Source organism: Leopardus geoffroyi, chromosome X, assembly GCF_018350155.1.
Source record: "Leopardus geoffroyi isolate Oge1 chromosome X, O.geoffroyi_Oge1_pat1.0, whole genome shotgun sequence".
NCBI classification, from domain to species: Eukaryota; Metazoa; Chordata; class Mammalia; order Carnivora; family Felidae; genus Leopardus; species Leopardus geoffroyi.
Window position 1 is genome coordinate 37,812,393 of NC_059343.1, and position 14,106 is coordinate 37,826,498.

At 42.4% G+C, this 14,106-nt stretch overlaps 1 pseudogene; it reads right to left on the minus strand.

Annotated features, from left to right (window-relative positions):
- Nucleotides 1–1,535: 1,535 nt before the first annotated feature.
- Nucleotides 1,536–12,691, minus strand: LOC123594346 (annotated as a pseudogene).
- Between the last annotated feature and the right edge of the window lie 1,415 nt (nt 12,692–14,106).

Below are 14,106 nucleotides of genomic sequence, written 5' to 3' on the forward strand. Positions count from 1 at the left end.
GACAGCGAGAGAAAAAGGAAAAAAAAACACAAAAAACCGAAACAAACAAACGAAAAAACACAGCTTAAATAGGCCCATCGTGCTTGGGTGAGCCATGGCCATCATTGCCATTGCTGCCAATGAGCCAAATTACGTGGCTGCTTCCCCGAACATCAGTCCTAGCTAGCCAACAGAGGATAGCCTAATGTTGGTATTCTTCCTAACAGAGCATACCTGATGGCTTTGGTGAAATACTGCATTCTCTGTAGTCCTTCCCATGGAAGGAGTGATTTCACTTTTTTTTTTTTTTTAATATTAATTTAGTTTTGGTGCAAGCAGAGGAGATGCAGAGAGAGGGGGGACAGAGGATCCGAAGTGGGGTCTGCGCTGACAGGCTGGCAACAGCAAGCCTGATGCGGGGCTCGAACTCACCAACCGCGAGATCATGACCTGAGCCGAAGTCGGATGCTCGACCGACTGGGCCACCCAGGTGCCCCAGGAGTGATTTCACTTTCAATCTTTCTGTAGGAAGCACTAGCGTCAAAAAGTGAGTGTTTTCGTATTTCTTGCATTGTTTGACTTCCTGAGCAAAGAAAATGGCCACGCTAGAGAATGTCTCCTTTACCCCAGACCCGCTGGCTCCTCACATTCCCAGGGTATTAAACTAGGAGCTCCCATTCAGAGTGTAATAAAATTTCTCTTCCTTAGAGTCCTGGAAACATCCCATGCTGAGAGTGAAAAGCCCCCGTGGAAGCTTCCGGATTCTCTTTCATGGACAGGAAGTATGGAGGGCATGTGTTGATAGGACACAATCCCAAGTCAAAGCAGGCTGAAATGCTGAGGTAGTGTGGGGGACAAAATTTGCTTTGGACGGTCTTCTAACCTCCAGTGGACTTTGTGTGAATGAGAGATAAAATTTATGTGCTAAGCCCCTGGGACTTAGGGGTTGTTTATAACCAAAGTCTAAGCCTAATACAACAATGTTATCCACTTTATTGACTTTTTCAAAGAATAAGCTGTTTGATTTATTTGTTAAATACAGAGGTTTTCTAGATCAACAATTTCTGCTTTTGCCTCATTTCCTTTCTGCTTCCCCTAGGTTTAATTTTGCGTTCGTTTCTAACCTACTGAGTTTGAGTAATTTATTTTTATTTCTTCTTGGTTATTCATGTAAGTATTTAGGGCTAAATTTTTTTCTTCTCTGCCTAATGCTTTAATTTTTATCTGATATACAGCATTTATGTAAGCGTACTTGTTTGTTTATTTATTTATTTTTTATGATTTTTCCCCCTCCTAGCTCAGTTGTTCAGGAAAGAAGTTGCTTTTACTTTAGAGGTGGTAATTTTTTCTTTCTGCTTTTAATTTATTTTATTTATTTATTTATTTTTTTTAGCTGATGTGACTTTTTATTGATGAAGATACAGCAGAACGAGTGCATTACATTTTGCTTTCCAAAAAATGCCCCAGAATCCTTTTCTATTTGTCTCCTAGGACCAGCACACTGAGGGGACATCACCTGGACAGGGCCACCCTTCCAAGGATTAGGAGTTCTACAAGGAGGAGCGGGGTGGGAGAAGGGGGCCCGAGCAACCCAGCCTGTCACAGGGTCCTCTACGCATCCTGGCAGCCGGACTTCACCAGGGATGTCTTGCCCATCCAGGGTACAGTGTATATCTGGGAAGAGCAGAGCGTTTTCCTCATCAGGTGTGGCTGGTCATGAAAGGAACAGGTGTCCAAGTTGGGCTGGGACTTGGTACATCTGGTTCGTCAAATCTCCACGTCCAGGAAGTAGTTCAATGCAGCCACGGCCTGCTTTCGGGCACGCACCACCCGCATCGCGCGGCTGGGGTACGCGTCGTTGCTCCCCTTGCTGTACCCGCTGAGTTCAGCGCCTGCCCTCCTCGTTGACGTCGGCGTCCAACGGGGCGCCCACCAGTGCAGACTTGTTTTTCCTGCCGGTCCCGGGACTCACGGCCAGGGCCCGAGTCAGGGCCAGAGTCAGGACCACAGCGGCTAGCAGGCGCAGCGGGGTGCGCAGGGGCCTGGCCACGGTGTGCTTGTGATAGCGCACAGGCTACGGAGGGGAGTGATCCAGTGGAGACGAGCCTCTACTTTTATTGTTAATTTCAACTTTTGTGTTATTGTGATCAGGAATATTTTCTGTTTCTTCTGTACATGCCAAATTAGGTCAACTTCATGTGTCCTATTATACAAATCTCCTAGAGCTTTATGGTTTTTTTTTTTTTTCTTTCCTGCTTCTTCTAATTTGACACTTGTAGAATATTGACCCCAACAATTATAGACTGTGCATTCTTCACAAGGGGTCAGAAAACATTTACCAAAATTTAGCGTATGGTGAGCCAAAGAACAAATTTCAAAGGAATGAAATCATTCAGAGTATGTGGAAGTAAGCCAGACATCATTAACAAAGAGATAACCAGAAAATCCCCTTTTGTTTGGAAATTTAACAATGTAAATTTCAGTAGACAATGAGTCAAAGAAGCAATTACAATAGAAATTAGAGAACATCCCAAACTACATAATAATTAAAATACAAGCTAACTTTTGAAATGCATCTAAAGCTATGCATCTAAGGGAATTTATAATCTTAAATGCATATATTTCCTTTATTCCCAAGGATATGTGAGAAGGGGCTCAACCTTATTACTTTTCAAAAAATGCAAATTAAAACCACAATTAGATACCACTATATACCTACTGAATGGCTGAAATGAAGAATAAAAAATAGCAAGTATTGTAAGGATGTAGAGCAACTAGAATCCTTATGTATTGCTGGGACTACAATCAGTGTAAACTGATATCACCATTGTCGAAAACTGGAAGTTTTCACTCTGTACCACATATCCCATAATCCAGTAAGTCAATTCCTAGATATATACCCAAAGAAATATATGTATCTGTGCATCAAAATTCATGTACAAGGATGTTCATTGCAGTATTATGGGAATAGCCAAATCCAGGAAACAGCTCAGATAGCCATCAGGAGAGTGGATAAATGAACTGAGCATATTTATACAAACCATAGCAATAAAAATTAATGAACTACTGCTATGTGCAATGATACTGATGAATCACTCACATAAATACAATGTTGGGCAAAAAAAATCCAGACATAAAAGAGTACATAATGCCTCGTTCAATTTATATAAAATTCAAACACAGGCAAAATTAATCTTTGGGGCTGGATATTCAAACAGAGGTTACCTTTAGGGAGGAGAGTGGGGTTCACACCTGAGAGGGGATACAAAGATCACTTGGGGAGTCCTGAGAACGTTCTAGTTCTTGATCTGGATTGGTAGATATTATTGTGATTATTTCTTGAGCTAAAACCTGTGATTTGGGTTCTTTATTTTATGTATTTCTTATGTATTGTATTTCTTCAAAAGGTTAAACAGCGGAATTGGAAATTACTGTTTTGTCGTTCACATAACACAGGAACCGGTAAGTACCGATCTGAACCAAATTTGAGCTGCAGAGATAGACACAAGAGGACCATTCGGCGGAAAAACAGGAGTGGGTCACGTTTGCAAGCTCCTATTGCCTGTTGGAAACCTGAACCTACACTCTGAACAAGGAATGGCCAATTCCACTTTCCTCCTGACACCAAATATTACAATGCCTCTTCCAACACCCCTTCTAGAACTCTCTAACACCAACTAGGTGTCCAACAATGGAATTCAATTCTGACACTAACTACCCATAGTTAGGGCAGACCACCTGCCTGGAGGGCTCAGTCCTGTAAGACTGCCCCCACTTCAGACACCAGTTGCAATTACTGGATCGCCCAGTTACCCACACTTCTGTCTCACTTGGCTACAAAGTGGGAGTTCCTGGGATCCCCCACCTCTGGTTCAGTAATTTGCCAGAACAACTCACAGAACTCAAAGAAAGTGCTTTCTTTACTATTCCCAGTTTATTACAAAGGCTACAACTGGGGAACAGCCAGACAGAAGAGACACATAGAGCAAGGGGTGGGGGAAGGGGATGCGGAAGGATGAGGAACCAGTCAGCTCATTAACATACAAAAGACATTCTTAACGCTCAGGAAATTCCAAGGGTTTTTAGGGAATCCTGGGCCAGGAAACAAGGACGAAAACCAAATAATATATTTTATTGTATTGCAGGCCTGTGAATAATAAGTGCCACCTGATTCTTCCCTGAAATAACTCAATGTTATTCACATTAAACATTTACTTTTTTTTATTTAACGCCCTTCTGTAGTTTTACTTTTCATGATCCTGCTGATTTTTAGAAATGTCTAACTTCCTTAGCTTCTTTGCTTTCTTCTGCATCCCATAACTTGTTCGCTTTAGCCTCAAAGCGTATTTAGGATCAATCAACCATTTCTCATGCTTTGGTCAGTCTGCCTGGTCAAAGTCACCTCATCGTTCCCATGAAGAATTAAAATATATTCCTAACTGGTTTCTCTGCTTCTAACCCCTCTCCAGTGTCCACAAAGAAATGAGAGGGATCCCATTATAGGTAAGTTAGATAAAATTACTCCCTTATTCAAAATATTCAAAGGCTTCCCATTCACTGCAAGTCAAATTTGAAACCTTTACCCTAACTTACAAGACCCACCCTGCAAGATCTGACCCCTCTCTTACCCCTCTCCCCTACTAACTATTCCAGTCACACTGCTCTCCTATGTACTTCTGTCACATGATTAGCACTGTTCTACCTCAGGACCTTTGCACTTGATGTTACTTCAATCTGGAATTCTCTTTCCACAGATCTGAGACAGGAAAGTGCAAAGTGAGCATAAGAACATCTCACGGTACTAGAAAACTAGAAGATGCTCAAAGACTACCTGGCATCATGTCAAAAAGATGCAAGAGCTGGGGCAATTTTAACATCAAAAAAATTTAAATAACAATGATTTATTTTAGCAAAATGAGTAACTAAAAATACAAGACTGCATAATAATATGAAGAAAGAGAAAAAAAGGTGCTTCTTTGAAAAGTACGCCGGCTAGTAAATGGAAAAGGAATGAAAAAATTATAAGACCACCATTTTGCAATCTCCGATGTAATATATAATTCAGGAAGGATCATCGGTGGATATGAAGGCTATTAGATGAAAGTTATTAAGGAACAGAATATTTGCATGGTGCTAATCAATGTGTTAGCCCACAGATTACTTACACATTGCAAAGGGGAAAAATGTACTTTCACGATGGAGAAACTGATAATCCCCCACCATAACCAAGGGATCAAACCTGGCATCCACTAATAGTGGGACAACCCAGAATTAAGAGCTTCTCAATAGCACAAAATATGAAGTACACAGCATCATTAGCCAAGTCTCTAAGGGCACCTGGGTGGCTCGGTCGGTTGAGCAGCTGACTCTTAATCTCGGCTCAGGTCATGATCTCAGGGTCCTGAGATCAAGTCCCATGACAGATTCTCTCTCTCTCTCTCTCCCTTTCTAACCCTTTCCCTGTTTGAGTGCTATCTCTCTCTAAAAAATGTTTAAGCAAGCCTCTAGATCAAATGTCTTATTTATATCACAGACTAGGAGAGGACGAGTTAAATTACACCATGAAGAAACAATCAGACAAGTGAAGCATGTGGGACATTCTGTAGGACAGCTGGCCTAGAATCTTTGTTAGAGGAGGTCATCAAGAGGACATGACTGCAGGTTGACTTGTGAGCTAGACCTGCACAATCAGGGGCTCTCACTCCCTCCCGTGTCCTTGGAATATACGTTCTACCCACCATCCCCACACAAGGAGTTACTTCAAGAACAAAGCCTTGAGAGAGTAAGGTGTTACTGAGACCATCTGGAATGTATTTCTGACTAAACCCTGGTAAGGCTTCTATATAAAATTTTAAGATTCCGGCAGGCAGGTGCGGGGACCCACTCTTCTTGTAGCTGCCCTGGTAAGTCTCATATGTAAGTTCCCCTGCTTATTAAATTTGTCACCTACCAATCTGGAGTGGGTCGCCTCTTTCTTTAGTCTCTCCCTGCCCTCTTGGTTTGGGGGCCAGTTTGCAAACCAACAATCTTCAATAACTAATGTCATAAAAACAAATGTGAGAAGAGGCATAACAGTGAAATGCAATGCATGAATTGTGCTGGGACCCTGGTTTGAAAACAAACAAAAAAAAATGACCATAGAAGACATTATTGGGATAGTCGGAACAATCTTTTTTAAGTTTATTTACTTATTTTGAGAGAGACAGAGACAGCACGAGTGGGAAAGGGGCAGAGAAAGAAAGGGAGAGAGTGAGAATCCCAAGCAGGTTCTGTGCAGGAGCTCTGATGTGGGGCTTGAACTCATGAAACCGTGAGATCATGACCTGAGTCGAAACCAAGAGTCAGACGCTTAACCGACTGAGCCACCCAGGTGTCCCGGGATATTTGGAACTATCTTAATAGGACCTGGATATCAGATGAGATTATGAAATTATTGTTACTATCTGTGGGAAATTATTTAATCAACACTAATAATCAAAACTCCAAATTTTAAAACTTAGACACAATGTATTCCCTATTTAGTTGGCAGTGATTCAAAAGAATTCTATAAATTCTAAATTCTAAAAAGAAATTTTAATTCTAAATTAAAAAGAATTTTGGTGGTTGGGCAAAATGGAGAGTGCGATGCAATGCACCAGAGCGCGTGTGACTGATATCTGTCCTCTTACACCATTTCCAAGAAATTTATCTTTGAAAGATAGTCATGGACATAAATATGGAAATAATCTTATGATAACCATTCCATATTTACAGAATCACACTTAATGTCCACCAACAGGGTACTGGCTAATTAAGGGACTGTTGTGTCGCCACTAAAAATGATTAATAAAGGCATATATTTATTGACAAGGATAACATTTCATGATCTATCAATGAGGTACGGCAATGAGTTACAAAACAGTGCATAGAGTTTGAGCCCATTTATAAGTCTATGCTCAAGAATGGAGTAGTATACAGAGAGTATATATCTGTCCTTGGCAGAACTGCATTTGGCTTATTTTTGCTTATCTGGATCTTTGAAATTTTCTTTTTTTGTTAATTAATTAATTTATTTTGAGAGAGAGAGAGCACACGCAGGCGGGGGAGGGGCAGAGAGAGCAAGAGAGAGAGAGAGAGAGAGAGAGAGAGAGAGAATCCCAAGCAGACTCTGCACTGTCAGTATGGAGCCCAAGGAGGGGCTCAAACTCACAAACTGTGAGATCATGACCTGAGCAGAAAGCAAGAGTCAGACGCTCACCAAACCGAGCCACCCAGGCGCCCCTTGAAATTTTAAATGTAGCGAATGTTTTCACATAATGAAATTATTGAAGGCAATTTCTTTTTAAAAGCCATTATTTCGGTTTTTAAGCACATTACAATATAAATTACACTCGACTTCTTGTTCTCTGCTAGATACCCATTTAGGTCATTTTCAGAACTTTCTCCTCCAATATTAAGAATTCTACTGGATTATAAAGACAATGTAGCACTCAGGATATGCGGCAACAACTCTTGAATCCTAGATTCCTCAGAATAAGTTGATATGTGAGATTCCAGTTGCATACGGTGTTTGCCAGTTTTACCTGCTTTCACACTTACAGGCAGGGGCTCAGAACAAGAGATGGGGGGCTAGACTCCCAGAGACCAGCTTGGTCAGGGACGTGATTTGAGTTAAAAACATAGATGAGAATCAGATTCTGGACTCAGACATACTTAAACTGATGTTCTCTCAGATTTAACATTTGTTTATTAGACGTGAGGGAGAAGTTGCTTTTCTGTAATCGAAATTGTATCCCTTTATATACTAAAAATAAGGGATTTATTCAAGTTTACCTTATCTTCAACTGTGTTATTCTATACTGTTCTCACCATAAATGAGTATCATAAGCCAATCTCACGAAGGATGTAACAGGTGCACTCAATAATTGGGGCCTTTGTACTGGTTAACCCCTCCATCTGGTACCCTCTTCTCCCAGATACCTGCATCTAAACTTTCCCACTGCCTTCAAGTCTATGCACAAGTGTCACCTCCTCGTGATTTATTTTAAAATGTCTTGTTCGATACTTAAATGGTCTATTTGTCTGACTTCCATGTTGAAAAAAATCCCTCCATTTTTCTTTTAGGTTGTCCTCTCTGTTAGTTTTTCTTTTGTGATTTTTTTTTCCTCAACCAGACATCTTCTTGGGAGGATTTAAAATTTAGATAATAAAATAAGTAATTTGTCTCCAGTGAACAAACAAAAACTATTCCCACTGTTAATGTGTGCAGAATTTCATTGGCTTCTGTCCTAGCATCACCATATGACTCAGCTGACCAGGAACAACTTACAACTTTTTGTCTCAAAACTACTGGTAAAAAAAAAACCCTAAAGATACACTGGCTTTGGCTCTGATAAGCAGTATTTCTGCTTATATCACTTCTCTATTGCTGCACAATGTAGGGGAGGAAACGCCTTTCATTCTACCCTCTTATGTTCAGTACCTGAGACCTGTGAATTAAACTAGCAAAAGACATATTAATAAGAGGGAAAAAAAGTTCATTTACATTTGCAATGCCGCATACCTGCAGGAGTACTCAGTGACGAGTAACTCAGTGACAAGTAACCCAAAGGGGTGGTTAGAATTGGGGCTTATATGCCATCTTAAATAGATGATGAGAGGGGTAGGAAAGGTACTTACGGTAAAAGGAACAACTTTTGGGGGAGACAAATGGGTCCTTAGGAGAATAGATGGGACACAGGTATGATAGTCTGTTTTTTTTGTTTTGTTTTGTTTTGTTTTTGCTGTTGTTGTTTTGAGAAACAGAGAGTGCAAGTGGGGAAGGGGCAGAGGAAGAAGGAGAGAGAGAATCTTAAGCACACTCCATGACCTGTGTGGAGCCCAACGCGGGGCTCAATCTCACAACTGTGAGATCATGACCTGGGTCAAAATCAAGAGTAGGATGTTCAACCAATTGAGCCACTCAGGTGCCCCAAGATATGATAGTCTTGTGACAAGGTTTGTTTGGGTGTGGTGCTGACTTCTTGTCTCTAGCTCCTGAGGAGGGAATTGTGACAATCAAGTTCTTTTGGGGGGCTCTGCTTTTAGGTAGATAAGTTCTGAAAGGCTTCTTTCTGGATCCGTTGATTCCCAATCGCCTTCAGTTCAAAATAATCCTTATTCCAAAGTAGCATATTTTGGGGTGGCATATTCTCATCCCCTTCAATAGCAAACCACCCCCAAATGTAGCGATTTGAAATAACAACAAAATATTATTTCTCACCGTTTTGTGAATTTGCAGAGGAGCCCCTCTGTTGGTTTCACCTGAGCTCACTCATACGCCTGCTGTCAGCTGGGTCACTCGCTGGACGACAAGGATCCCCACTCACATGGCTGGCAGTTGGTTCTGGTTATCGGCCAGGGCACCTTAGTTCTCATCCTCAGGCAGAGTAGATCAGCTTCCTTTTGCGATAGCCTCACTGCAGCATTTTGACAGAGTCACCAGGGAAGCCGCAAGGTGCGACTGGCAAAGTGTCACTTCCATTGCATCCTGTTAGTCAAAGCAAGTCACAGGGTCAGTCCTGATTCAAGGGAAAGGGGAAAAGACTCCATCTTTTGATAGGAGAAGTGGAAAATTTACCTTGCAAAAGAGCATAAGAGGACATGTTGTGACCATCTTTGACAAGATATGTAACCACACTGTCTACTTTGGGGGAGACTGGACCATTTTTCATTTTCAGTTTACTGAATTAAATAAGAGTTCTTGGGTGCCTGGGTGGCTCAGTCGGTTAAGCATCTGACTCTTGGTTTTGGCTGAGGTCATGATCTCATGGTTCATGAGTTTGAGACCTGCATCAGGCTGTGTTGACAGTGTAAAGCCTATTTGGGATTCTCTCTCTCCCTCTCTCTCTGCCCCTCCCCTGCTTACACACACACACACACACACACACACACTCTCTCTCTCTCTCTCTCTCCAAATAAATAACTTTAAAAATAAATAAATACGAGTTCTCGAGGGAACCTGAATTCAATGACATTTTCATCCGATTTATTTCAGGTGTGTATTTGTACCCTTTAATACATGGCATAAACTACACCAACAGAGGCGCCTGGGTGGCTCAGTTGGTCGAGCATCTGACTCTTGATTTCAGCTCGGGTCATGATCCCAGCGGTCGAGGGATCGAGCCACACGTTGGGCTTCGAACTGAGTGTGGAGTCTGCTTAAGACTCTCTCTCCCTCTGTCCCGCTGTCTCTCTCCCTCAAATTAAATAAATAATTAAATAAATAAGCAACCAAACAAACTGCACTAACAAAGTCTGGTTACATTAAGGAATTTAGGGAAAAGGATATTATAAGCTCTCAGGAACTCTTGCTGAGGCTTGGAAACCCCGGCGTCAAGGATGATGCCCCAAATCATGTTCTGTGGGGGCACAGCACTGGCCACAGGGCTAGATGCCGACAGTACAACCGCCTCTGTACAGAGGAAATGGAGGCCACTGCTACTCTCACCATTTGCTGGGAAGGAGTCACACGACCCATCATTCAGCAAATGGGGCCAAAGAGCTTCTCTGGGCCAGACGTGGCGTGATCTAGGCCCTGGGTCACAGATGGGACAAAAATAAAACTCCCAGTTCCCATGGGGCTCGCACTTTAGTGGCAGGAAATAGATAATAAGCCACACACATAATAATAAATGAATAAATTATATGTTATGTTAGGAAAGGATGAATGGTATGGAGAAATATGAAAAATGTAGGTCAATGCAAGAGAGATTAGAAGTGGTGGGGATGGAACGTACACTGAATGACTTTTGAGCCAACACTTGGAGGGAATGAAGAGGTTCTCTATGCAAATATACACAGGAAGAACATGCCAGGAGTAGAGAACAGCCTAAGGTGTGCATGTACCTGACATAGCTGAGGATCACAGAGGAGGCCAGTGTGGCCGGAGCAGAATGAGTACGGGAGGGAAATAGGAGGGGTGCTCAGACAGGTAAGAGGGGAATAGCAATCACAAAGGACCATTGGTTTAATTTTTTTTTGTAACGTTTATTTATTATTGAGAGACAGAGAGAGACAGAGCATGAACCTGGGAGGGGCAGAGAGAGGCGGAGACAGAATCTGAAGCAGGCTCCAGGCTCCGAGCTTTGAGCACAGAGCCTGACACGGGGCTCGAACTCACAAACCACAAGATCATGACCTGAGCCGAAGTCGGTGCTTAACCAACTGACCCACCCCAGGCGCCCCACAAAGGACCATTGGTTTTAAACCACTGATTGGACTTTGGCTCTTACTCTAAAGTGGGGAGCCATTACCAGGTTTTGAACACAGAAATGACATGATCTGACTTACTTTTTCAACAGAATATGCTCTTTCTTCAGCACATTAGTTTATGACTAATCTGTGGAGTGATAATGATGTAAGAGTCGAAATAAAACTATCAAGTTAATTAGAAGCAACATGGAAGAATATCTCTGTTGCTTGTGGGAGGGTAGATAGAATAAACAAAACCTCCAAAACACATACCATGAAAGAAAAAACTAATGAATCTGGGGCACCTGGGTGGCTCAGGTGGTTAAATGTCCGAGTCTGGCTCAGGTCGTGATCTCAGGTTCATGAGTTTGAGCCCCGCTCAGACCCTCTGTCCCCTTCTCTCTCTGCCCCTCCCCCACTTGTGCACCTGTGAGCGTTCTCTGTCTCTCTCTCTCAAAAATAAATATTTTAAAAAACTAATGAATCTGATTACCTCAAAATTAAGTATTTCTCTTCAGTAAGCCACATCATAGTCGAAACCTTCCAGATTGTTTGCACGTAGAGAAATATGGTGGCAATGTCTAAAACCGAGGAGTGCTTCAGAGTGTACGAGGATCTCCCGCTAAACAACCAAAAAATAAACCTCAGTTTTTTAAATGAGCAAATGATATGAGCAGACAATATACAGAACAAAGAAGCCTAAAGCCTTACAAATTAATAGAGAAGTTCACAATCACAGGTAATCAGAGCAACGCCAATTATAACCACCAGGAGATACTACCTATGCCTTGGAAAGTTAAATGATATTGAATACTGGCAGGGAGGTGGGAATATAGCACACCTCCTGCACCGCTGGTGGGGGTGTGCACTGCATCAGCAGTCTAGAGAGTGACCTGGCTATATGCAGTCAAATTACATACATACTGAACCTTATAACCCAGAAATTCTGTTCCAGGATATATATTCCAAAATTCTCACGTGGTATACAAGTGGGCATAGAAGAAAATGGAGCTGTTTCTTCAACTGAAAGTTAGCCCGAAATCCAATATGTACTAGTAACCCCCCAGTGCTCTAGCTGAAGAGAAGAGGAGAGGGCTAGGGGCAAAGCCCCACTCGAGTATCCTCTTGGCCCTCATCCAGCCCATGATAGATAATCATGAATGGGCTCCTTAGAAATACAACCAGAAAACTACGAGCAGCACATGGGCTTTGACAATCCTAAAGAAGGCTCCAAAACATAAGTAAGTAGATGTGACAAATTACATGTTATAAGACTGACATTTATACGAAGGAGGGGGTAAGTGGATGTTAAGATAAGAAGTGAGTCCTTAGAGTTGCGCCTCCATGGTAGCTGGGAGACGTTGCTCGATCCATCCACCTAACCTCTTGCCAAGAGGGAAATGCTCACGATTTGTCCTGCTTCAGTGATTCGCTCAGCCTTATTCTTCCCTCCTCCACTCCACAGCCTGTGCTTGTCAAGCAGTGCCATTTTCTCTTCCATGATGTAGTATCTCTTTCATGATAGAATTTCATTGTCTTCCTACCTCAAACGCTACTGGTCTACCTCTGAGGACTGGCAGAAGGAGACAGGGAGGGGAAATGTCATCAAGCCCGCAACTCTTCCAAATTTGCAGGGCTTTGTTTTAGGCAACAATGCCAGGCAGAGGGATCAGAATTGCTCGTTTTCATAGACAGCTTGTTTATTGCTGTGAGAGGCTTTCGAGAGGAAAGTGGACCTTGCTAGACTGGGTGAAAATCCAGTTCGCTGAGCTAACCGTGGATGCCCTCACTGGAGTGAAGTGACCTGACATTTACGCTCAACACCATTCCATGTCCTGGTCAGATGTTCCGCCCCTGATGGCCAGGTGTTCTCACTGCTAGCTCTCTTTCATCCTTTCTCCCTCCCTAACCCTCCATTCCTACCTCCCTCCTTCTTTGTTCTTTTCCCTCATCTCACAATGAGTCAACATGGCTTCTCTCAGCGCTTCTACAAGCAAAGGCATTAAGAGCCACTGTTATTAGTATTCACTGCACAGCCTGTGGACTCTAACTGCCGTCTAGCTGGGTCCCAGGTAGGAGAGGCACCGGTGAGAGAACTTTTACTCTAGTTTGCAATTTTGAATTACAGAAGTGGTCCAGAGAGAGCAGAAAATTGTTCCAACTCTTGAGATCTCGTTTGCTTGTTCGCCTGCCTTTGCCACGAGTGGAGACGCCTCTGGTGTTTTGCCATCAAATAAGATACTGGTTTTAAAACGGTTTTTTCAATTTTTTAAAATTTTATTTTGAGAGCGAGCACACGAGCAGCGGAAGGGTGGAGAAAGAGGGACAGAGAGAGAATCCCAAGTGGGCTCTGTGCCGCCAGCTCAGAGCCTGACTCCGGTCTCGATCCCACGAACCAGGAGATCATGACCTGAGCCGAGATCAAGAGCTGGACTCTCAACCGACTGAGCTACCCAAACATCCCATGGTTTTAGAACCAAAGGACGTATACCTTAGTTAAGAGACTACGATTCTTTGATTCTCAGATTCTTATTTTACTGAGAGGCTTTAGCATAAATGGTTGTTAGATTTTGTCAATGGCTTTTTCAGCATCTGTGGAGATGACTGGGTGGGGTTGTTTTTGCCAATATATTAATCTGGTGGAGAACACTAATTGGCTCCTTAATATCGACCCACATTCCTGGAATAAATCCCACTCAGTCATGGTATATTATTTTCTTACTGTAATGTTGGATTTTGTTTGCTAGTATCTTATCTATTTGTGTGGGGGGTTTTTTGTATTTGCATTCTTGACTGATATTGGCCTGTAATTTTCATTCTTTTCATGTCTTTATTAGGTTTTGCATCATGAATGGAGTTAGGACATTTCCTTTATTCTCCGTGTTCTGGAACAATACAGAGAGCACTAAAAGTCTC